Genomic DNA, 25,845 nt, shown 5'->3' on the forward strand with positions numbered 1-25,845 from the left:
TAAGAAAGTCACTTATAATGACAACGACGAACTGATCCTAGTAATAATGGCACATCCTATGAATACTGCGAACGGGTTGGTCCTATCCGAGGGGTATCACTACGGACTCGCAGCGTCCGTATCGAATTTGGAGGATTGTCCTCGGACATCCTTCTCCAATACTCACGACTGGTGATATTTAGATCTCAGGTCCAATTCCTGAAGGGTACCTCGTTCCTTGTGGTTGGTCAACCTATTCGTCTATGCGAGGTAGATAGTAAAGGTTTCCACTGAAGATATTGCCGGGGCCTCTGAAGTTAATGGAACTGTGAGCAATTTGCCTTTCTATATGAAGAATAAGACCAGAGCTTTCCAAGGTGAGAAGTTTGGTTCTTCCATTTCACTGTGGGGTAGTTTGACAGGTTCGGACCTGATAGTTTTTGTAGCTCGGTAGGAAGCATGTGGGTTTGGTTTGCGCGACTAGGCCTTTTCGGATGGTAGGACATTTACTCGTCCCTCTGGGCAATCTTGGCCTGAAGCTCATGGCAGGACTCGTACCACATTCGTCCCAAGCTTCCATGCTTGAACCTTGTCTGCTACATGCGTGACATTCCCAAAGGTCTCCTGTAAATGCTTGTGATAAGGTTTCGGGAAGTATAACACTCCTCTGATGCGTGTTTTGGGGTTCCACAGCAAAAGATGATCCGTAGGTTCGTGCTGGATGTTTATGGGAGACGAAGGTTTCGATGTTTGGGGGGGTTAGGTGAAAGGTCCTTTTGTAGACGTTAAATCGGGAAGATGAGGGCTATATCTATGAAAATTGGATGATGACCACAATATCTTTTTAGATAACATGAGTTAGGCTGCGTTCGCAAGAAGAGATCACTAGAGTGATAGAGTATATTGTGTTTCTTTTTAGGGTGATACACTTTGTTTGATGTTATCATTATTGTAGATAATTCATACCCTAGTGTCTAGCACTGGTTGTGGGCGTGTTTCGATAGTCAGTAATGATACTTGATATCATGATCCCTGACAGGTCTCCCTACGATCGAGCGGTATATGAATGTCGTATGTAAGTTGATGTTGGTGAAATCGTCGAGTGGGTGGCCCCACTCAATTCTTACTACTAGACACGGATTAGGAGTCGGGATGAAATTATTTGTTTCAAGACTTCAGTATTTTGATTATAATTAACCCCGATGTATGTACAAAGTCATCACATCTTACAGGTAATGATCCTAAGATCATATGTGAATGTATTTGGTTCGATTTAAACGAGAGAGTATTTTAACTACTTTTAGAAAGATGGTGACTTTAGCAAGCATAACAATTTCATTACAAACATATGGTACTTAAACGTTTTTGTCGTTGGAAACATTACAAAAGTCCTAATATGGTTTCCCGCTGTTCCTGCCGGTTCGTTTGTTACATTCCTTCGGCTCCTCCGTCATTCTTCTCGGTTGGACACTCTCTCTTGAAGTGTCCCATTTCACCGCATAAGTAGCATACTGGGTCCGCCCTGGTGCTGGTGATTGAAGGGAGATGCTGGGTCGGGGCCTTACAGAAACGGAAGGTATGTCCTTTCCTGTTGCAGTTATCACATTGTAAAATTCGGCAAGCTCCTGTGTGATGGTAATTACACTTGTTACACTTCGGGAGTGATCCCTTATATGGTCTGGCCGACGTTTGGGTGGCAGACCCCATGGCTAGTGTCGAGGCATGTGTCATGACTGCTGTTGTAATGGTAGGGGTGGCCATAGGTTGTTGTCTTTTAGTGAATCTTTGAGATTGGTGGCCCTCTTTCATGCTCCAAGACTTTCTCTTCTTGTTCGTAGGTTTGTGACCTGAGGTATTTTCGCTGGCGGACGCCCGTTGGTGTTCCTGAATATTACCACTATCTGTATTGTCAGTACCGCTTCCATTTCTGCTGGCGTTGTTAGCATTGAACTGTGCCATGACGGCTGCCACGGCTGCCGTGACTGCAGCCTGAAAAGTAGCAGAATCTATCTGCAGGGTTGGCGTCTTGCTAGTTGGTTGATTTCCCCTTGGTGAAGACATAGCTCTGTTCCACGATGAAAAACGACTTCATTAGTGGGGATAATTATCTCAAGTTCATTCTTACGATTTATATTCATATATATAAATTTAGGCACATTCATGTACTATTCTTAATGTTTCCGCTAACGCTCCCGAGATGGAGTTTTGGCAGTGGGTAGGAGTAGGTTTCATATGGGCGTTAAGCTTTACTCATCTTAGAATCATGTTTGTCCAAACACGCTTGGCTGAGGAGTTTTGATGGGACCCGGTGCATTAGTGTTGGTATGATCGCACCCATAAGTTTATGAAGAAGGAACTTCCCAACAAAATGTTTGAAGGTGAAATGATAATGAGTTTCTAGAATGGCTATACGTCGCGAGTTTCTAACTAAGTTTTATCTTATATCGATTTATAACGCAATTCGGTCATTAAGGGCGTTCTGAAAACAATTCATAACGAGATTCTTTATATGGCATACTCATGTATTTTAGTAGTTCTGTATCCAAGTGAACCCTTATACTTGACCCAAGCTAGGTCCTTATTATGACCAATTGAAGTATGCTTAGTTATATAACCAAGACCAAATAGACCTTCGAGTCTGTTAGGTATATTCTATGCCCATCTTGTTAATTATGATTCTAGTAATTATGGATTCAGCGAATTTTTTTTTGACCTAGATGTAGGTTTACCTCACATCCGTGCATGGGAAAGTTTAAATAGCAACTAGATCCCTCGTTTAGTATGACCGCTTAAATCCCAGTGTCGTGCTTACGCCTAGGATAGAGTAGCACCAACACATACTCACGAATCTAATTTACAAGGTCTTGTGAGCGGTATGAACTCTACTTACGACGATTCGTCCCTTGCGATGCCTGAGGCAAAGTCGATGCACCTTGTAGCTCTGTCAATCGATGCTTGGCTGCAATCCTCCTCTCTTTGAATGCCGTGTGTCTTCCCCGTTACTCTCTTGCTTCTGCCTGAGTGGCAATAAAGTCCTAAACAAAGAGTTGGTCTCCAAAATAGTAGTCTCTTTCCGAGTCTCGGGTACATGACACAGTAGGGCCTGTAGTAGCGTGCAGTTTCCGAAATCGAGTTGTAGTCTACCTGTTTTAATCCCCGATGTTCGCGATCTGCCGGGTCTTCGCCGGGAGGGCTCTGTCAGTCGGTCCCCCGTGGTTGAGGTCATAGCACCCTCGTTGGTCTCCACATGGTGGTTGTTGTCATTGCTATCGACATTCAACCCTCGATCACGATTGCCCAACGGGGCACAGGTTCGATGTAGTTGAAACGATTCGCGGAAACCCTTGCTATGCATGGAGGATTGATTACCTCCGGTTCCGCTTCTGATTCTCCTCATAACCATTCACCATTTCTTGGGTTCAGACTGGGAAAGTAGGGGTCTTCCGGTAAGTAGGATCTTACTATGTTGTACGTGCAAGAATAGGAGTGGAAGAGATAATCTCTAGGCGTCTAACTCTATAATTAATTACTTATAGGGGTGATCTTATTAGTTACTTCTATAATGAGATAGTGCATACTAATTACATATAACAAGATATGATAGCCCTTTGAATAAGTGATCCTACCCTAGATCCACATCCAAACAAGGAAAAGGAAGTAAGGCAAGGGCCACAAATTCTAAGTCTATTATTTCTAAGTTACATAATATCTTAGGGTATCCACTTAGGGGCTATAGACCTATTATTAAGGATCTATCTAGTTTTCCTATAAGTCATGCTATTACAAAATACTCCTATAGTATTTTTAAACCCATGTTTTTGTTCTGAGGTTTTCATTGTGGTAGTGTTGGTAAGTTTTTAGACTTGTTGACATATCACAACCATTCTTGGGCATGTGCTAATCACTCCTCGGACCAGCATAGTTGATCAGGCTATGCCACTCCCAAGACTGACCATACATCCCCGAGCTTACCTGCGATATCCAACAGTCATTACTTTTGTTTTGTTCTAGAATGATGCTGACCTTAGTATGTATGCATGCATGTATACTTTTAATAAGAAACTACTTATTTCTAAAAGTATAGTTGTTTTGAAAACTTAAAATCAGAGACTCTAGTCCCAATGCATTTATAGTTTGTATATCTTATGTGGTTCGATATACTGAGTTCACTATATAAACAATGCTCTGATACCAATCTGTCACACCCCCAAACCAAGGATGGCGGAAACGTCCAGGGGTGGAGGACTTCATGTAGAGTATCACAACAATGAGTATAATAGTGCTCAAAGTAAATACAACCATCATAATATAATTTGAAAATTTACACCCAAGTATATGTTTACATGATTCGAATCAATTACATTATGATACAAAATGAACTGTTTGACGATTTATCGTCCCATCCTCAAAACGTGGTTGAATTCCTGATTCATTGAATTCCTGAGAATACAAGTAGTTTGAAAAAGTGTCAACACAAAGGTTGGTGAGTTCATAAGCTTTTGACAGTAAGAGTTTGAAAATCGATCTTTGTAAGAAGATGTATATCACCAAGAAAAATCCAATATTTTCCTTATAGAAGTTATGTGGTCCTAAATACCAGAACCGAAGTGAATATGTATTTTGTCATACTTAAAGATATAATTGTGGTTTTAATTCAACATAAAACCCCTTTTAGATTTGAGAAAAATCCCGTAATGAATGATGTGTGGTCTTAAATACCAAGACTGAAAATATACCATAATATCTGTAATTATTGATATAAAAAGTGATTTTAAATAATCATAAAACCTCTTTTGATTTATGCAATTCCTGTAAACTTATGTCGTTAGATCCCTATGTGAGCCGCTATAATCATACTAATGACCTGTATACCTGCTACGATGTTTCTCAGGCGTCGCGAATATGAAAATGACACTTGTCACCCGCAGACCTGCAGGTCCGGCTGTAGCTAGCAGCGAGGTGTGGGGTGTCAAACCCAATATAGATCTATACACAACTATCACGTTCTCCCTCCAGGAGACTCTGATTATAACTAGCAGGAATTAGATTCCGTACTCGGACGTACAGACGAGAATGTCTCACAATTTAGGTTAACAAGTTTACGTGTGGTGTGCATAAGTGTAAAACCTTTTCCTGTGGGAATAAAAACCTTCCGAAAGGTGTTTGTTGTGTTAATGGAAACATAAATCAAACCTATTATAGTTTATCCCAAAACGTTTGTAAAGTATGAAAATTCTTTTATGAAAACACTTTTGTAATGAATTTACACTTATCGTAATGGAAGTTTCCTTTTGTATAAATGTACCCTTCTGAAAATATATATTTGTATTATGTAAAGTATCATAAACTATACCTATTATAGTTTATCAAAAACAAGGGTAGAAATAGTAAAGTACATAAACTATACTTAACATAGTTTAATAATGCATTTGTATGTAATTGTGTACTTTAATTATAACACTTGGTTATTTCTATGTATTATCTAGTGAAATTTCATTTGCTAACGGGTGTATATCTAGATATGAATACAATAATGTCACATACTACAATAACACATAATCACATAATGATAATTACCTTGCTCAACATGTTACAAGGTGAAATGAAATTTATTGTGTTTTTCTATTTATAACAATTTCTGTAGCTGTTATTGGAAAATTTGTAGAAAAATCATAAAATGTTCAAATCAAGTTCTGTAACTTCTGAGAGTTTGGAAAATGAGTCTAGTTGGTTCATAAATTTTTCCATAATTTTTAGGGACCTCTAACTTGTGTGACCAAGTCCATAATCATAGACTGGTCCGGATTGGTGTTTGAGATGATAGGCAGTTTTGTAAAAATCACCATAAATTGTAGAAAAATTGTATGGAGATGTGCAAGTAGTCATTTTAAAGCTAAGAACTGGAACTACTTACACCTAAAACATTTTTGTAAACAAAAATGTTTAAGTTGTCCAAAACAGTCCATGAATGGGGTCCAAATTTTCTGATGTAGGCTGTTAGAAAAGTTTAGTTTTGTTCTTGTTGTTTTACTTGTATTCCCCCCCTTAAAAACTTGAGAAAACATGAAAATGTAGGGGTATGAACTCACCTTGAGTGATTTTCAGTAGGTAAGTGTTGAAGAAGAGAAGTGTTCAACCCAAGAACACTTGAAGATTCGAAGATCTAACACAATTATGAGAGAGTTTGTGTAAGATATCCATGATTCGAGTAGGAAGAAGTGAAATAATCATAAAGAGAAGGGATTATTCTTACCAAATGTGGAGGAAAATCCCAAGATCAGCCCTTGAATCTCGAATTTCTAGAGAGAGAAAGTGAGAGAGGAAAGAGTTTGATCTTCTTGTGAAATGAGAGCAAATGAGAGAAGTGAGGAGAGAGGATGAATATTCAGCTCTCAAAAACGTGGGAAAGAGTGATGATTGAGTGGAAAGGACATTGATGTGACCTAGGTAAGGTGGGGAGGTGTGGCTGGTCATAGAGTGGGTGTGGGAGTGGTTGCTTGTGTCATAAAATAAGGTAAAGTCAACACTCTACCTTTGTACTTTACCTACTCTCTTTTGGATAAGGTTTTATCCTTAAAATGTGATTAAATCATTAATTTAGGGGTCTTATATGTTAAAATAAAGTTTTGGGTGAAAATCCCGTGTTAAAACAATTAAAAACGGGCTTAAAACGCGAATTTAATCGAAAACCGGGAGAAAAAGGCTTCCCAGCGAGGCCTCTCGGTCCTAGGCCGAGGTTCGGTCCCTAAGCCGAGGTTCGGTCAGGATGGTGCTGATTCGGAAGCGAGAGGCTGAGCCAGAAGAAGGAACGAGGGCGAGGGGCTCGGTCCGAAGGTCAGAAGGGAAGGTTCGGTCCTCGGTCCTCATAAGAGAAGGTTCGGTAGCCATTAGAAGAGAAGAGGTCAAAACCGAAAGGTGCCGAACGTTCGGGTTCGGTTGAGCAGCCTTCGGCTCAGAAGGGTTCGGTTTCGGTTCCTAAGAGGGGTTTCGGTTCCTAAGGTCCGTTTTTCGCGTAGACTTCCGTTTTTGGGCTGTTTTCGCACACCCCCAAACCTGAACGACGGAAACGTTCGGGGGCGGATGACTTCATGTGGTAACGTAACAAATGAATACATAGTAAAGAAAGCAATACAACCATCATATATATAATTGAAAGTTTACATTTGTCAAGAGTTACATGTTCAAAACCAATTACAATATGATGTCAAAATACGAGATTAAACTGGCGCCGCAACATCCCTTCATCAAAAGCAAAATGAATACCTGAAATTTACTGATTTCCTGGGACATACAAGTAAATTTTGAAAGAGTAGATCAGCATTTAAGCTGGTGAGTTTCATAAGTATTTAAATGACAATGTTTGAATGAAATGAAATGTTTTGTCTTTGTTTGTTTGTGTTTAGAAAATCCTATATTTTTCTACTAGTATAATAGTAGCCTTCACTCAAGACCAATGTTTGTTTGAAATGAAATGTTTTGTCTTTGTTTGTTTGTGTTTAGAAAATCCTATATTTTTTTTACTAGTATAATAGTAGCCTTCACTCAAGACCAATGTTTGTTTCTAAAATGTATGTAAGTGTAAAATAACCAATGAGTTTGAAAACCTTGTAAATCAATGCATTTTTAATACCCCTTGTGAGTTTTATAACCATACTATTGACTCGGAATGCCTATACACAACGTTCTTCAGGCGTTGGAATGTTATGACGTTTGTCACCCCAAACGGTGGACTGCAGCTAACAGTCAGGGCGCGGGTTGTCAAGCCCGTATAGATCTATACACAAACACCACGCTCCCCCTCCAAGGGATTCTGGTATATAATACAGGACTTGAAATGTGTACTCGAACGTACATGAAGTTAGTGTCTCACAAAACCGTGGTATAAAAACAGATCTACTTGTTAAAATGTTACGTTTGTTCTTGTATACGAAAGTAAACTTCTTAAAATTCATGTTTCTAGTACATAAGAGTTAGAAATTTGTTCGTAAAACTATACCTATTATAGTTTTCTAAAAGTGTGTCTTGTTTGTTTAGAAATACCTAGAAAAGGAATCACTTGTTTATGAAAGCATAGATTTTTGGTGTAGAGTCTAAGATAGACAAGAATAATCTAGGAAAAGTTTAGTTTATACATGCATCACAACAAATTTATATTTCAAAAGATAGAATGCTATTTTAACATATGTTATATATATGAAAGTTCCTTAAAGGTTTATAAATCGCATGTGATTTGGATATATAACAGCATATAAAAGAGTTTCTTTATGTAACACACGATAATACTCGTGTGTTTTACTTGTAATCCCCGCCCCCCCCCCCCCCCCCCCCCCCCCCCCGTGAAAGCATATAAAAGAGTTTATAAAATATTTAAAAGGTAAATTAAGGGGTATGATTTCACTTGAAAGTTTGAAGATAGCGAGATGGAAAACCGGGCAGAGTTTCGTCTCGGGAAACGGATTTTCCTCGGGATTCTCGGGAATCTCGGGAGTAAAATCGACCCTCGGGACTTGAGCAAAAAGACCAGAGCTTCGGGTTTGAACGGGCACGGAAAACGAGGCAAGATTGTGAGAGAGAGGAGAGAAATGAGCCTACGCTCTACAACTTTCGTTTAGACTCCGTCGGCAAATTCCGAAATTATTTTTTTTATTATTTATTTTAAACTCATCGTGTTTAAGGAATTTCTTTGAAAATTCATAACTTCTTTATCTGATGTCGGTTTTTGCCAGACTTTTTACCGCTGGAATACCATTGTCGAGACCTTCGATTCTCGTTTAGGTCATTCCGGCCAAAAGTCGCTCGATCTCCGATTCGAGTTTTTAGCTGTCTGTTGCTAAGCCGAACTTGGAAAAATCATAACTTTGCTATATGAAGTCGGATTTGGGCGTTCTTTTCACGTACGATCATGGTTCAAAGACATTTAAACATAGAAGGAAATTAAATAGAACTATTTGTACATTTTATTATGAAAGTAAATTTTATTACTCAAAAGTGGATACAATACTTGACCCTTTTTGGTCATTACAAAGAGTTGAAATATCGGGTTGCCACATCATCCCCCCGTTAGAGAGAATTTCGTCCCGAAATTTAAAGTAGTAAAGATACTAGTGAACATGAAAGAGATGAGGGTACTTTTGTTTCATCTGATCTTCGCGTTCCCATGTGAATTCAGGTCCCCGCTTGGCGTTCCAGCGAACCTTCACGATGGGTATGCGACTTTGTTTTGTTTGTTTGACCTCTCGGTCCATGATTTCTACTGGTTCTTCCACAAAGTTGAGGCTCTCGTTGATCTTGATCTCGTCGAGTGGAATAACAAGAGTCTCGTCGGACAGACACTTTTTCAAGTTTGAGACGTGGAAGGTTGGATGGATGTTACTAAGTTCGCGCGGTAGGTTAAGCTTGTAAGCCACAGGGCCGATTCTGGCAAGGATCTCGAAAGGCCCTATGTATCTTGGATTAGTTTCCCACGCTTTCCAAATCGTATTAAACCCTTCCACGGTGAGACCTTTAATAAGACGTGGTCTCCTACCTGGAATTCCAAAGGTTTCCTCCTTTGGTCAGCGTAGCTTTTCTGTCGGTCTCTCGAGGCTTTCAATCGTTCACGAATCTGAACGATCTTCTCTGTCGTTTCTCGTATGATTTCTGGACCAGTGAGAGTGCTTTCAGGAACTCTTCTTCTAGCTAACTGGGTATCGCCAACTTCAGTCCAGCACAGAGGGGATCTGCACTTTCGACCATAGAGGGCTTCAAACGGAGCAGCCTTTATGCTTGTATGATAACTATTGTTGTATGAAAATTCGACAAGGGGTAAATGAATATCCCATGCCTTTCCAAAGTCAATCACACAGGCTCTCAGCATATCTTCTAAAGTTTGTATTGTTCTCTCACTTTGTCCGTCTGTTTGTGGGTGGTAGGCTGTACTCATGTCTAGTCTAGTTCCCAGGGAACTTTGTAGTGACTGCCAGAATCTTGAAGTGAATCTACTATCTCGATCGGAGATAATGGATATCGGAACACCATGCAGTCGCACTACTTCCCTTAAGTAAGTTCTTGTAAGCTTCTCCATTTTGTCAGTCTCCTTGATGGGTAGGAAATGCGCGGATTTGGTCAATCTGTCGACAATGACCCATATGGTATCGAGTCCACTTGTCGTCTTGGGTAACTTGGTTATGAAGTCCATAGTAATCCGCTCCCATTTCCATTCTGGTATCTCTGGTTGTTGTAGTAATCCTGACGGTTTTTGATACTCGACCTTAACCTTAGCGCAAGTAAGACATTTACTCACGAAGGTAGCAATTTCTGCTTTCATGTTAGGCCACCAGTACAACTTCTTAAGATCCAGATACATTTTATCTGAACCCGGGTGAACGGAATATCTTGAGTTGTGAGCCTCGGTCATGACTATGTTTCTGAAACCACCATGTTTCGGGGTCCAGATTTGGTCCATGAGATAGTAGGCTCCGCCACCCTTGACTTCTAGATTCTTCTCCATTCCTCGCAGGGATTCACCTGCCACATTCTCAGGTTGTAAAGCTTCCATTTGTGCCTCCTTAATTTGTGTGGATAAGTGGGAATGGATAGACATGGTCAGAGATTTGACCCTCCGACCAGTGTATTCCTTTCGACTGAGGGCGTCAGCTACTACGTTGGCCTTGCCAGGATGATAACGAATTTCGCATTCGTAGTCATTCAGTAACTCAACCCATCGACGTTGTCGCATGTTGAGTTCCTTTTGATCGAAAATGTGTTGAAGGCTCTTGTGATCGGTGAAAATAGTACTCTTTGTTCCGTATAAGTAGTGCCTCCAGATCTTCAGAGCAAATACCACTGCTCCTAACTCGAGATCGTGTTTCGTATAGTTCACTTCGTGTGTCTTAAGCTATCGGGAGGCATAAGCGATAACCTTCCCTCTCTGCATAAGAACACAACCAAGTCCTTGATTTGACGCATCGCAATACACCACGAAGTCTTCTATCCCTTCGGGGAGGGATAGTATCGGTGCGGTGCACAAGGCCTGCTTTAGTGTCTGGAATGCCTTCTCTTGTTTCGCTTCCCAGTCAAAGGCCACACCTTTCTGGGTTAATGTAGTAAGAGGTTTCGCAATGCTTGAAAATTTCTTTATGAATCTGCGATAGTAGCCAGCTAGACCTAGAAATTGACGAATTTCTGTAGGTGTCTTTGGTGCCGACCAGTTCTCAATAGCCTTAATTTTGGAGGGGTCCACGTGTATACCTTTCTCGCTAACAACGTGGCCTAAAAATTCGACTCTTCGAATCCAAAATTCGCATTTAGAGAACTTCGCATAGAGTTTTTCCGTTCGCAGTGTTTCTAGGACTTTTCGTAGGTGCTGACTATGCTCTTCCTCACTTTGAGAGTAGATAAGTATATCATCGATAAAGACGATGACGAACTGATCCAAGTAAGGGCGGCATACCCTATTCATTAGGTCCATAAATACTGCTGGTGCATTGGTTAATCCGAACGGCATCACTACAAATTCGTAGTGTCCATAACGAGTTCGGAAAGCTATCTTTGGAATGTCCCCCTCTAGAACTCGTAATTGGTGATATCCGGATCGTAGGTCTATCTTTGAGAAGTAGTTCGCTCCTTGAAGTTGATCGAATAGGTCGTCAATGCGGGGTAGAGGATAGCGGTTCTTGACAGTAAGTTTGTTCAGCTCTCTGTAGTCGATGCACATACGGAACGATCCGTCTTTCTTCTTTACAAACAAGACCGGTGCTCCCCAAGGTGAGAAACTTGGTCTTATGAATCCTTTTTGAAGGAGCTCATTAAGTTGACTGGAAAGTTCCTGCATCTCTGCTGGTGCGAGACGGTAAGGCGACTTCGCTACTAGGGTAGCTCCTGGAACTAAGTCGATTCTGAACTCGACTTGGCGTTGCGGTGGTAATCCTGGTAGTTCTTCTGGAAAGATATTGGGAAAGTCACGTACTACCGAGATGCTCTTGATGTCCTTCAGTTCTTGACTTGTATCAACGATGTGCGCTAGGAATGCTTGACAATCCTTCCGCAAGCACTTTCGAGCTTGGATGCACGAAATGATGCGAAGGTTTGTACTAGATTTGTCGCCGTAGATAACTAAGGTTTCGTTGTTAGGGAGATTAAGACGGACTGCTTTCTCAAAGCACATGATGTCAGCGCGAAGAAGACTCAACCAATCCATGCCGACTATGACGTCGAAACTTTTAATTTGGACCGGCATGAGATTGATTGGGAAAGAATGGCCGTCTAAAGTTAACGTACAGTCCATGTATATGCAATTAGTGTTTTCGGTTTTTCCATTGGCCATCTCTACAGTGAATGATTTTTCTAACTTGCTAGGTTTAGGTTTAAGTAAATGAATAAAGTTTTGACTCACGAAGCTTCTCTCCGCTCCACTATCGAATAATATGCATGCGTATGAATTATCGAGAAGGAACGTACCAGCAACTATAGTTGGGTCAGCTACAGCTTCGTCGTGGCCTATTGCCAAAACTCGTCCCACACCTCCAGTGCCTGCTGCCTTAGGACAGTTCCTCTTGTAGTGGCCCACCTCGCCACAACCGTAGCAAGTCTGCCCTACACCCGCACCGGGAACTTGAGTGATAGGTTTTGCAGGGTCCTTGCAGAAACGGGCTGTGTGTCCTTTCCTGTTGCAGTTGGCGCACTGCATTTCTCGACAAGGTCCATGGTGGTGGAAATTGCATTTGGTGCACTTTGGGAGGTTACCTATATAAGGCTTTGTTGGGTAGGTATTTGTAGGAGCTGTAGTAGGTACAGTGGCAGCATTCACTGAAACCAGTTGTTTCTTTGCGGATTCTTGGGAAGACCCACCCTTCCCTTTATTCCACACTCTTTTTTTGCCATTGTTGTTGTTGTTGTTGTTGTAGTAGTAGTAGTAGTTGTTGTTGTTGTTGTTGTTTCCTTTCTGTGGTGCTGGTGCAGAAGTGGTTGAGTTTTGATGACCTCCGTAGTCAATCAGAGATTGTGCCAGTTCCTTAGCACTTTCAAAGGTGTCAGGTTTAGAAGCTAACACGCTTGATTGCATTTGGGGCGTCAGTCCCCAGATGTACCTTTCTATTTTCTTGCTCTCGGGAGCAATCATATCTGGACAAAGGATTGCCAGCTCACAGAATCTGTTGGTATAAGTAGCGATGTCGGTACCAACCATTCCGAGAGTCCATAGTTCGTGTTCAAGCTTTTGAATCTCTCCCCGTGGGCAGTATTTTCTCATCATCATGGCTTTCAGGCTCTCCCAGCTTATGGAGTTTGCCACGATTAGGGTAAGTACTTTAACGTGGCCATTCCACCAAGTTAAAGCTTTATCAAGAAGGGTGAAAGTTGCAAATTTGACTTTGCTGTGCTCGGGACAGGAGCAGATTTCAAAGACTGCCTCCGTCCTTTCAATCCACTGCCTCAGGGCCATCACACCACCAGTTCCATAAAACATCCGGGGCTTGGCATTAGTGAAGTCCTTATAGGTGCATTCTCGAGGTGGTCCATGACTCTCGCCATGGTTGGATAGGTGTGTGCCAGATCCCGAGCCATTAGTACTCGAGTTATTGATCTGTGACATGGCAGCTGCCACCGCTGCGGTGACTGCTGCTTGAAACATAACAGCATCAAATTGAGGTGGAGGAGGTGGTGGTGGTACAGGTGCTTCCTCACCGTTGTTTCGCCTTGGATTCCTACGTGGAGGCATCCTTCAACTATAGGTTGAAAAGACAAGGATAAGAATTTCATAGAATAGAAAATGTATGTGTCTCATGAACTAAATCGCTATAGTTCAACAACAGATGATAGTATGAGTCTTAAAATAGAAGAATGAAAGTTATTTGTAAGACTGAAGGTATGAAACAAGTATTTGGTTTCCCAAAGACCATTCAAGGTTTGCACGAAATACTCAACATAGTAGTAATAGTTTCACTTATATTAATATAAAAGTTGTTACAACGATCATGAAAATTTGACCCCTATAAGGGTCTCCGATTACAAAGTTCGAGAAATTTAAAGACTTTTAGCCGAGGTCCTAAGCTATAACAAAATTTGAGTCCTTGACAAGCACTACTTGCGTCGAAGGTTGCGCTTAGAGCTTGACTCCGCATCTGATTGCTTTGACTCCATTAGACGCCTATCAAAAGCGACTTGTTGTTCCCTCAGTTCAGCGAGGGCTGCAATCATTTGCGCTTGAAATGCTTCGGTTTGGAGTTGAGCATTGTCTTGTATCTTGTCCAGCCTACGGATGTCAGAAGTGTGAACCTGCACTTCCACGTTGACATCCCGAAGTCGACTAGCTTGAACTCCAGACTGATAGGACTGATTGGCTAACTTACCCACCATTACCGGGAGTGCTCGATCAGCTGAACCTCCGCCGCGGACATCATAGAAGTCCCGGCACATGCCGTAGGGAGGGTGTAGGTTTTGCTGTTGGCTCCAATGGTGGAGGTGACTTCCCCAGACGGGAGTCGGTCCTTGAAAGTTCCTTACGAAGACGGGAGGTTGAATGGGTGGTGGATCGATAACTTCCGGCTCTGAGTCGGTACCGGAGTCATCACCCACTTCTATGGGTTCCTCGTCCTCTTCGGGATCATCTTCGATCCATCCTCCGTTGCCTTGGTTGGGAAAGTAGGGGTCGCCAGGGTGGTGAAATCCAGCCATTTGACTGTACGAGAAATAGGGTTATAAGAATGGAATAAAGTTGAAACATACAAAACATGTAAGTTAAACTAGTTTAGATCGCAAATACTCCTATAGTATTTTAATTCTTGTAATGGTTTGGTAAGGTTTGACTTGTTGCTTACTACGATCATTCCTCGATATACGTTGGTCTAATCTTGGGCAAATATAGTTGATCACGCTATATTTGTCCAAAATCTGATTACATATATCGAGTCTCAATCGTAGTGTCAACTTGTCTATATACTTGTATAGTTGTATAACATGAAAATAATTTGTGGTATGCTTGTAATTGTACTTAAATGAACTATCAATTTAAGTTGAACGCAATGCTGCTTAAGCGTAAAAAGAAAATTTGTTTTGTCAGAGAGTATTAGTCCCTTAAGCATTTATAGTTTGTATATCTTATGTGGTTCGATATACTTAGTTCACTATAAACATTGCTCTGATACCAATCTGTCACACCCCCAAACCTGAACGGCGGAAACGTTCGGGGGCGGATGACTTCATGTGGTAACGTAACAAATGAATACATAGTAAAGAAAACAATACAACCATCATATATATAATTGAAAGTTTACATTTGTCAAGAGTTACATGTTCAAAACCAATTACAATATGATGTCAAAATACGAGATTAAACTGGCGCCGCAGCATCCCTTCATCAAAAGCAAAATGAATACCTGAAATTTACTGATTTCCTGGGACATACAAGTAAATTTTGAAAGAGTAGATCAGCATTTAAGCTGGTGAGTTTCATAAGTATTTAAATGACAATGTTTGAATGAAATGAAATGTTTTGTCTTTGTTTGTTTGTGTTTAGAAAATCCTATATTTTCTACTAGTATAATAGTAGCCTTCACTCAAGACCAATGTTTGTTTGAAATGAAATGTTTTGTCTTTGTTTGTTTGTGTTTAGAAAAATCCTATATTTTTTTACTAGTATAATAGTAGCCTTCACTCAAGACCAATGTTTGTTTCTAAAATGTATGTAAGTGTAAAATAACCAATGAGTTTGAAAACCTTGTAAATCAATGCATTTTTAATACCCCTTGTGAGTTTTATAACCATACTATTGACTCGGAATGCCTATACACAACGTTCTTCAGGCGTTGGAATGTTATGACGTTTGTCACCCCAAACGGTGGACTGCAGCTAACAGTCAGGGCGCGGGTTGTCAAGCCCGTATAGATCTATACACAAACACCACGCTCCCCCTCCAAGGGATTCTGGTATATAATACAGGACTTGAAATGTGTACTCGAACGTACATGAAGTTAGTGTCTCACAAAACCGTGGTATAAAAACAGATCTACTTGTTAAAATGTTACGTTTGTTCTTGTATACGAAAGTAAACTTCTTAAAATTCATGTTTCTAGTACATAAGAGTTAGAAATTTGTTCGTAAAACTATACCTATTATAGTTTTCTAAAAGTGTGTCTTGTTTGTTTAGAAATACCTAGAAAAGGAATCACTTGTTTATGAAAGCATAGATTTTTGGTGTAGAGTCTAAGATAGACAAGAATAATCTAGGAAAAGTTTAGTTTATACATGCATCACAACAAATTTATATTTCAAAAGATAGAATGCTATTTTAACATATGTTATATATATGAAAGTTCCTTAAAGGTTTATAAATCGCATGTGATTTGGATATATAACAGCATATAAAAGAGTTTCTTTATGTAACACACGATAATACTCGTGTGTTTTACTTGTAATCCCCCCCCCCCCCCCCCCCCCCCCCGAAAGCATATAAAAGAGTTTATAAAATATTTAAAAGGTAAATTAAGGGGTATGATTTCACTTGAAAGTTTGAAGATAGCGAGATGGAAAACCGGGCAGAGTTTCGTCTCGGGAAACGGATTTTCCTCGGGATTCTCGGGAATCTCGGGAGTAAAATCGACCCTCGGGACTTGAGCAAAAAGACCAGAGCTTCGGGTTTGAACGGGCACGGAAAACGAGGCAAGATTGTGAGAGAGAGGAGAGAAATGAGCCTACGCTCTACAACTTTCGTTTAGACTCCGTCGGCAAATTCCGAAATTATTTTTTTTATTATTTATTTTAAACTCATCGTGTTTAAGGAATTTCTTTGAAAATTCATAACTTCTTTATCTGATGTCGGTTTTTGCCAGACTTTTTACCGCTGGAATACCATTGTCGAGACCTTCGATTCTCGTTTAGGTCATTCCGGCCAAAAGTCGCTCGATCTCCGATTTGAGTTTTTAGCTGTCTGTTGCTAAGCCGAACTTGGAAAAATCATAACTTCGCTATATGAAGTCGGATTTGGGCGTTCTTTTCACGTACGATCATGGTTCAAAGACATTTAAACATAGAAGGAAATTAAATAGAACTATTTGTACATTTTATTATGAAAGTAAATTTTATTACTCAAAAGTGGATACAATACTTGACCCTTTTTGGTCATTACAAAGAGTTGAAATATCGGGTTGTCACATGTTTTCGCCAAATTCGAGGGTCGGGATGCCCCGAGTGATTATAAAGAGTTGGGAGAGACTTCGAGAGAGATTCGAGAGAGATTCCACATACTGAGAGAGATTTGGGAGAGATTTGACATACTTGGAGAGATTTCACATACAAAGAGATATTTGGGAGAGATTTCACATTCTTAGAGAGATTTGGCAGAGATTTGACATTCTTGGAGAGATTTCTCATTCAAAGAGAGATTTGGGAGAGATTTCACATACAAAGAGATATTTGGGAGAGATTTCACATTCTTAGAGAGATTTGGGACAGATTTGACATACTTGGAGAGATTTGGGAGAGATTTGACATACTTTGAGAGATTTCACATACAAAGAGATATTTGGGAGAGATTTCACATTCTTAGAGAGATTTGGCAGAGATTTGACATTCTTGGAGAGATTTCTCATTCAGAGAGAGATTTGGGAGAGATTTCACATACAAAGAGATATTTGGGAGAGATTTCACATTCTTAGAGAGATTTGGGAGAGATTTGACATACTTGGAGAGATTTGGGATAGATTTCCGATAAGAAGAGATGGAGTGAAAACGATTGAGAGTGGTTTTGTGTGCGACGAATGTGAGTGTTCGGCTTCGCAGTGCAGGGTCCGTAAACCCTGTTAAACCTTGTTTAAGGATCTTGCATGCTACCGATGAGTATGCAACAGTATTTTATCGGTTTGGCTTGTTGACTTTAGTTGACTTTGATTTGACCGAAAATTGACGGTTGTCACAATTAGGTCATATAAGACCCAACTACATGTAAGCGAGTTTCATTCGGGCCTAAAGATCATGTCATCGGGCTAGCTAGGCCCAACAAGCATGATTTGAAACTTTTGGGCCCAAGGACGGTGTATCGACGTCTGGTGTATTCCCGCGTGTGTATTGAGATCCCGAGATTTCCATGTGTTTATTGAAATATCGTCGTGTTAGTAGTTTCGGATTGTTATTGATTTGAGACCGAATCAATTCGTTTGATAACGATTTTGGTGTTGAAGGTGTATTGAATTTCGCCGATAGTCGAGGTACTAGTATTTCATCGTGTCGGGTTCATTATTTAAGACATTAGTATTTTACATTTTCCAGCCCCTTTCTTTTGGATGAATTTACACTTTTGGACCCCTTATATAAAAGAATTTATATTTTAGTCCTCTAACGTTTTTCTTGACACTTTAGTATCAAAACTTGTGGAAAAGGTATTTTTCAGCTCCAAGCTTTTTGAAAAACAGTTTTAGTCCCTCAAAATGAAACTTTTTCAGCTGAAACCCATGTTTTCGCAATTTTTACACTTTTGGCCCAAAATAGAAATTTTTTGCATCTTTGGTCCCTTTTGAATATGAAAAGCATTTTTAACCTTTGAAATGGACTTGGGGCACTAGTAGTCCCCTGTTTTACAGCAAAATACATTTTCAGCCCCTCAACTTTGCAAATCTCGCATATTGGGCCTTATTGGGCCGAAAAGTTCATTTTTAGCCAATTAAGCTTAAAAATTTACATTTTAATCATTCCAAAGTGTAATTTTTCTGGAAAATCCCTTAATGAAATTGTTTTGACACATATCAACCATCAGAATTTGTATTTTTACATTTTGGGCCCTTAAATTTCATATTTTTAGCATTTTGAGTCCAAAAATGAGATTTTTAGCCCAAGGAGTTCATCTTAACCAACTTGGTTATTTTTCTAGTAGTGACTTATGTGTAATGATATGTTTAGCATTTGTTTCATACATCATAATGCAAATCTCGATTTTAAGGTCTTTTTGACTAGTTTCAACACCATGAACACATAAGAATATGTAAATAAACATAGAAATCATACAAAGCATACACATAATCATAGATCTACACATTTGCTTGTATTCTCCCCCCACAAAACTTATAAAAACCGAAAATAAGGGGGTATGAAGCTCACCTTGGGTGTGGTTTCGGTTTTGGAGAAAGGATGGAAGAAAAATGAGGTGATTTTCGACCCTAGCACACTTTGATGAAGATCTCGGCCTTGAGGTGGTTCTAGGATGCAAGATCGTGATTTCTTATGAGTTAAGAAGAGATGTTTGATAGATCAAAGAACCTAGGTCATAGTTTTAAGTATAACCTTACCTTGGATGGTGATTCTTGTGGAAAATCTCCTTGAATGCCCTTGAATCTTCGAAATTTTGTGAAGAGAGGTGAAGGTGTTTTTTTAGAGTGTTTGATATGTGAAAAGTGATGAAAGTGTGTGTGTGTGTGTGTTGGAATCGGTCGAGACAAGAAGGGAGAGAAGAGAAAGGGTTGAGTTGACATTCTTAGATGCATGTTGGTCCATGCATGGAAATATGTGGGACATTAGTGAGGTGGCATGGAAGAAGTCAACCCCTTTCTTCTTGGATTTGGGCTTTGGGCCGAGAATTTGGAAAGGAAGAAAGGTTTTTGGGCTTTATTGCCCCTAAGCCCATATAGAAGTTAAGTTGGATGATCTTTGGCCCCCCAAAAAAATATAATATGATTTTTACACTTTGTTGGGCTAGTTTGGGTTAATCATGGTTCATAGTTTTTAATTTATTTCATTCTAGGCCCAATATGGCCCAAAATGTTGAAATAAATGGATGTGGGTCCAATTAGAGCCCATTTAAAGGTTCTAATCCCATGATAATCAAATTGGAGGCTTATTGGCCCAATGAGTCCAATAAGGAAGTCCTAGTCCAAAATGGACCTAACAAGAACTTCTAGGGTTTCCAATTGCTTGTTGACTATTTGTAGTACTTGTATGGTGTATTTGTTTGAAAATTAGATGTCATAGAGTAAGCATCTTACATGCCCTTTAAGTTTTTGATACTACATTTTACTTGAGTGTAGAGATTACATGACACAAAATTTCTAGTTGTGACATCATCCCCCCGTTAGAGGAAATTTCGTCCCGAAATTCTGTTTGAAAGCTAGAGTTTTCGTCCACCTCCTTCCAAGGGGGTTCTGGATCCTTCCATTCAACTATCAGTTAATTGCAAACTAGTCTCTGCACTTTATAATTAATTCTTTTAACCCAAAAATTAATTCTAATTAATTTCTGGCTAACAATTAATTAAACAAAATGATTTCTTATTAATATATTAATCTTTTAACATATTAATAAATTCATTTATATTAATTTATTAATCTTGTAATAAATTAATATCTCTCCTTTCATAATTTCCTTGTCCGGTTGCTAGGTTTGAGGGCAACCCAAAAGGACTGTGCTGCTATCAATTCAAGTACATACCAATTATAGTTATGGAATTAGACACCTAATCCAACACTGTCTACTATTATTAAGTGGTAGTTTTTTAAGTCATATGTTTCGTCGACTATTAATGTAATCTTTTTTAATGTTATCTTTTTTATTTAAATTTTAAGAGTTTGAAACATTTTTTATTTATTATATATATATATATATATATATATATATATATATATATATATATATATATATATATATATATATATATAAAGGTAAAGGTAAATGAATTATATATATAAAGTTTTGTCTTCGTATACATAAAAATATATATATGGAATCGTGTATACATGTTGGGTAGCGTAGCATTTTATTATGTATTGCGTCTATTGGGCTTGTTTATTAGTCCAAGTTTTGTAACTCCGGTTTGGGCCTGTCCAACCGAGAGCTGATAGGGTTTAATATAAATATATATGCTTGCATGCATATTAGGTTAACGATTGATAGCGATAACGATAGAGCAGATCAGATCAGAGATTATTTTTTTCATCGTTCTTGTAAACCCTAAATCCTCTACAGCGGAAGTTCTTTATCGAGCTCTGCTGAGGATTATTGAATCAATCATTCGACACACTTTGATCCATTCTTGTGTTCTTACAGTTTTCTTGTTTATTATTTTACCTGTTATAAAGATCTAATCGATCTTCTAGTTAGTTTTTAACTTATCAATTGGTATCAGAGTAGGAGGCTGTGTAATTCATACACTTCTTTTCTGTGAAAAAGGTTTTGATTAGGGTTATTCCGCATTTACTGATATTTATTGAGCCGTCATCTCATAATTGACGTAACTCAGTATTTATTGTTTTGCCCTAATTTAATACATTACAAGTCTGATCTTTTAACAGGTTATTCGATCAAGTATGGACGAGTCGCAATCCAATCCCATTAATATTTCGAACAACATTGGATCAACAACGAAGATTCCCATCCTTTACACCCATGATTATGAGGTCTGGGCACATCACTTTGAAGATTATGTTATAGGATCTGAGGACAATGGATACCTCATCTGGGAAGCAATCGTATCTGGACCCTTTTCTCATTCAGCAACTTCAAGGATTATTAAAACTCAGGAGTATAATGATCTTTTGAAAGACGTTAAAGATATTGCTCAAGACGAAAAAGATAAATTTCAGTGCAATTTCAAAGCATTGAGATTAATCAGATTCGCTCTTCAATCCGATACTTTCAGGCTGGTGAGTTCATGCACAACTGCAAAAGAAATATGGGACAGGCTACGAGAATTATATTCTACGGACGAAGATCTTGAACACTCCATTCAAACCTTACTCTTGTCCGAGTTTGGTGAATTCAAGCAGGGAGCCGAAGAAACTGTGACTCAAACGTTCGATCGCTTCAATCATCTTCTTAGCAAGATGATTAAACATGACATTGAAAGGAAGCTAATTGAGCAGAAGGTTACGTTTTTGAACGGCCTCAGATCAGAGTGGAGAGCCGTAGTGTCCACAGTTAAAGCGCATGAGCAATTCAAATCCTATTCTTTGGCGAAACTGGTGGGCATCCTGAAATCTCAAGAAAAGATCGTGTTACAGGAGAAAAATGTGGTCTCAAGCTTGGGTTCATTGGCCCTCCTGTCCAAAAGCAAAACGGTGATGGAAGAAGAAGACCTCAACTTGGAGGACTATGCTATGATGGTGTCAAACCCCAAGAGGTTCATCAAGAAGAGATTTCCCACCAACAAGAACCGAAATTGGCAGGGGAGTTATAGTTCTGAAAAGGTCAAAGATGAACCGAAGGCAGAAGAATCAAAGAAGGAACCGAAAGCTGAAGGAGATTCGGGAGTGAGCTGCTATTACTGTGGAGGAAAGAACCACTATGCAAAAGATTGTGTCCTCAAGAAAATGGTAGAAAAAGGATGATGAAAAGGATGAAGAAGCTTTGTTGCTGAAAAAGCTGGATGAGATCAGGAAGAAGAAATCTACTGCTAACCCTTCTATGAATGCTTTAATTGTGCAGGGTTCGGTAGCGGATGATGAGTTCAGTGGCGTGGAGGTCTGGTCAACCGACTCTGAAGATGATGAAGTAAGGAAGCCTTCTCATGGAAAGGCTTATGTGGCGAAAGAAGAGAGCAGTGGTGGAAAATGCTTGATGGTGTCCGACGTATCTCAGATGAGGGGATACAACACAGATGGTGGGAATGAAGACACGAAGGAGCAACAGAATTTGTGCTTTACAGCTAAACCGCTCAACGTGCAGTTCAACGAGCTTGATGAACTGATCAAGAAGGTACAATCCGTTTTTGTTTCATTCAAAGTCCCACAATGCTCATACGAAAAAGAATTAAAAAGTGTTAATTCAAGAATCTCTCATGTAGACAGTAGTGTAACTCAAACTCGAGTCACCAATTCTAACCTAACTGACCAATTAAGTAGGGTGTCTTCGAAGAGTGAGGAACGAAGGATGTGGATCGAACTGAAGGAGTCGGAGTTAATCAAAACAAAAGATGAAAACATTTATTTGCAAAGAGACAATTTAAAGCTTTTAAAACAGAGAAATGTTTTTTGTTTGATTGCTAAACGTCTTTACACTAATATCACTCAACTTCATTTGGATTATGAAATAGGACAAAAGATTCATCGCATGATTTTGCCCTTCCTTGAGTTTAAGGAGGATGAAATTGATGCTGAAGCGTATAATTGTGAAAGTGTTATTTCATCTGAGGATGTTAATCCGACGTATATGTATGGACTAGACAAAATCGAATCTTTCATAAAGTCCAAGGACCATAAGGATATGCTTAAAAACCTTTTGGATGAAAATGATAAACTGAAACTGAGGACCGAAACCATACAAAAATTTGACTCATTGAATGCCAACTTGAGCTCAGAAAATAAAATTGATGTTGAAAATGCATCTGAGCTTAATGAGGACGACAATATGAGTGAAATTTCTATAGAGGACACAGTTGACTGTTCAGAATTTGTCAAGAGCGAACCCGAAAACCACAAGAATCTCATTTCAGAAAATTCAGTGGAGTTTGTTTGTTTGTCCCAACAAAAGTCCCCGATTCTTGCAGAGAAGGCAGTAGTATACCAAAAAGTAAGAACCACTCCAAATCAGGTGTATAAGGTCACAGGCGTAACCGAACATCAGACTGCTGAACTCACAGCCATTGTAAACGAAGACAATGCTGATGGCTGTGACGAGTTCTTCTGGTCAGCTCCCATCGACAACGATGACAAAACGGTAGGTCTGTCTGAAAGGACTTCATGGAAAAGCAAAGGCAGATATGTGCCAGAACCTTTGAATAAACCTGATAGCTTCGATGTGCTAGGTACCAGTGGTACAAAAGATGTTCCTTAAGAAAAAGGAATTCCTGAAAAAGAAGTCACTCCTTCAAGTGAAACTTCATCAGTTCAGAGTGAACTAGCTAAAGGAAAACAGAAACCAAAAGCCAATATCCATCATCAACCGAAGCAGATGAGAAATCAAAAACAGCAAAGGAATCAGAGATACAAGAAGAATCTCTCTGAAAGAAAACAATTTTGGCAATCTCAAAATGCCTATTTCTCATATCGTGACAGGAACTTAAAGTCAGAGAAAAGTCCTGTTGAATCACAAGAGAGCAATAACAACCGAAAGCAGAGGTTCAGTTCAGAGAACAACATCAACCCAAAGCAAAGGTTCGGTTCTGAGAACAAAAGAGATCAAAATTCTAGGGTCAGTCCCACTAATGATCAAAAGCAAAAGGGTCACCTAGAATCTCCAGCCAAGATGTCATCTTAGTCTAAGCTCTCTCATTCTAACTCTTCTAATTCTTCAAACTCTTCTAATTCATCTCAACCCCATTCTAAATTCCATTCTGTTCACTCTCAAAAACCTCAATCATCAACTGAACTAAAAGGAAAACCAAAGGTTTCATCAGTTAAACCAGAGTCCAATCCAAAAGCAACGAATCCTAATAAAATTAAGGTTTTCACCATCAAAAAGAAAGATGAAACAACACTAATAAAAAGAACATATCTTGTTGACATCTCTTTGACTATTCCTGTTCCTGTGAAAGGCTCACGAGGACCCAAGAAACTTTGGGTTCCTAAATCTGCTTAATTTTTGCAGATTATCAGTGACGAGCAGTTTGACGAAGAATGGTACATTGATAGTGGCTGCTCGCGTCACATGATAGGAAGGAAGGAAGAATTAATGGAATACAGGTCTCTTTTAAACGGTGGAAACGTCAAGTTCGGGAACAACTCCTTCGGCACCATAAAAGGATATGGAATGATCACAAACAGTGATTTCATGATTAGGAAGGTTGAATACGTGGAAGGACTACAACATAACCTCATCAGTGTATCTCAGCTTGTTGGAGGTACCGGTCTCAAGGTTTCATTCGACGATGAGGGTTCTGAAATAATTGAGAAGAAGACGAAAAGAGTTATTCTCAAATCGGAGCGTAAAGGTGAAATGTTTCCCCTAAACCTCAAACCCATCAAAGGAAACCCAGCTATCTGCCTGTTATCCAAGGCACAATCTGACGAAAGCTGGTTGTGGCACCGAAGGCTCTCTCATCTTAACTTTAAGGATATCAACAAACTTGTCACTGGAGGTCATGTTCGAGGTCTTCCATTGCTCAAGTACGATAGAGAACATTTGTGTGCTGCATGTGAAGTGGGGAAGCAGAGTCGTCAAAGTCATCCATCTATAATAAACAGTAAAGTTGTTGAACCACTAGAATTACTTCATATTGATTTGTGTGGTCCATCATCTATCGAAAGTATCGGTGGTAGCAAGTACATTCTTGTTATTGTTGATGACTTTTCGCGTTTTACATGGGTGTTCTTTCTGAAGATTAAATCTAAAGCGACTCACAAGCTAAAGGTGTTCATCAAGCAAATTGAAGTACAGCTGAAGAAAGTCGTTCGCAACATCAGGAGCGACAATGGACTGGAATTCAAAAATAAAGAATTCGAAGAATTCTTGGCAGAAAAAGGAATTAGTCACAACTTCTCAGCTCCTTACACACCTCAACAAAACGGAATTGTCGAAAGACGAAACCGATCTTTGTGTGAAGTAGCCCGAACCATGCTAAGTTTCGCTTCCTTACCTTTATATTTTTGGGCTGATGCTATTTCTGCTGCCTGTTTTACACAGAACAGGTCATATCTCAATAAGCACTTCACTCTCACTCCTTATGAGATCATCAACAACAGGAAGCCAAATGTCAGATTCTTCCATGTGTTCGGTTCACGGTGTTTCATCTTTAATTCTAAAGAACACCGCAACAAGTTTGATGTCAAAGTCGACGAAGGGATATTTCTGGGCTATTCTCTTACTTCTAAAGCGTACAGAGTATTAAACAAGCGTTCGAGGAAAATAGAAGAAACTTATTACGTGACTTTTGATGATAGCTATATCAAAAAGCTAAAGGCCAACGAAGACACAGCTGGAGAAATCTTTCCTCAAACTGGCCAAGTCACAGCCTCAATCGCTAATCTATTTGAG

This window comes from Lactuca sativa, chromosome 8, assembly GCF_002870075.4.
Source record: "Lactuca sativa cultivar Salinas chromosome 8, Lsat_Salinas_v11, whole genome shotgun sequence".
Lineage (NCBI taxonomy): Eukaryota > Viridiplantae > Streptophyta > Magnoliopsida > Asterales > Asteraceae > Lactuca > Lactuca sativa.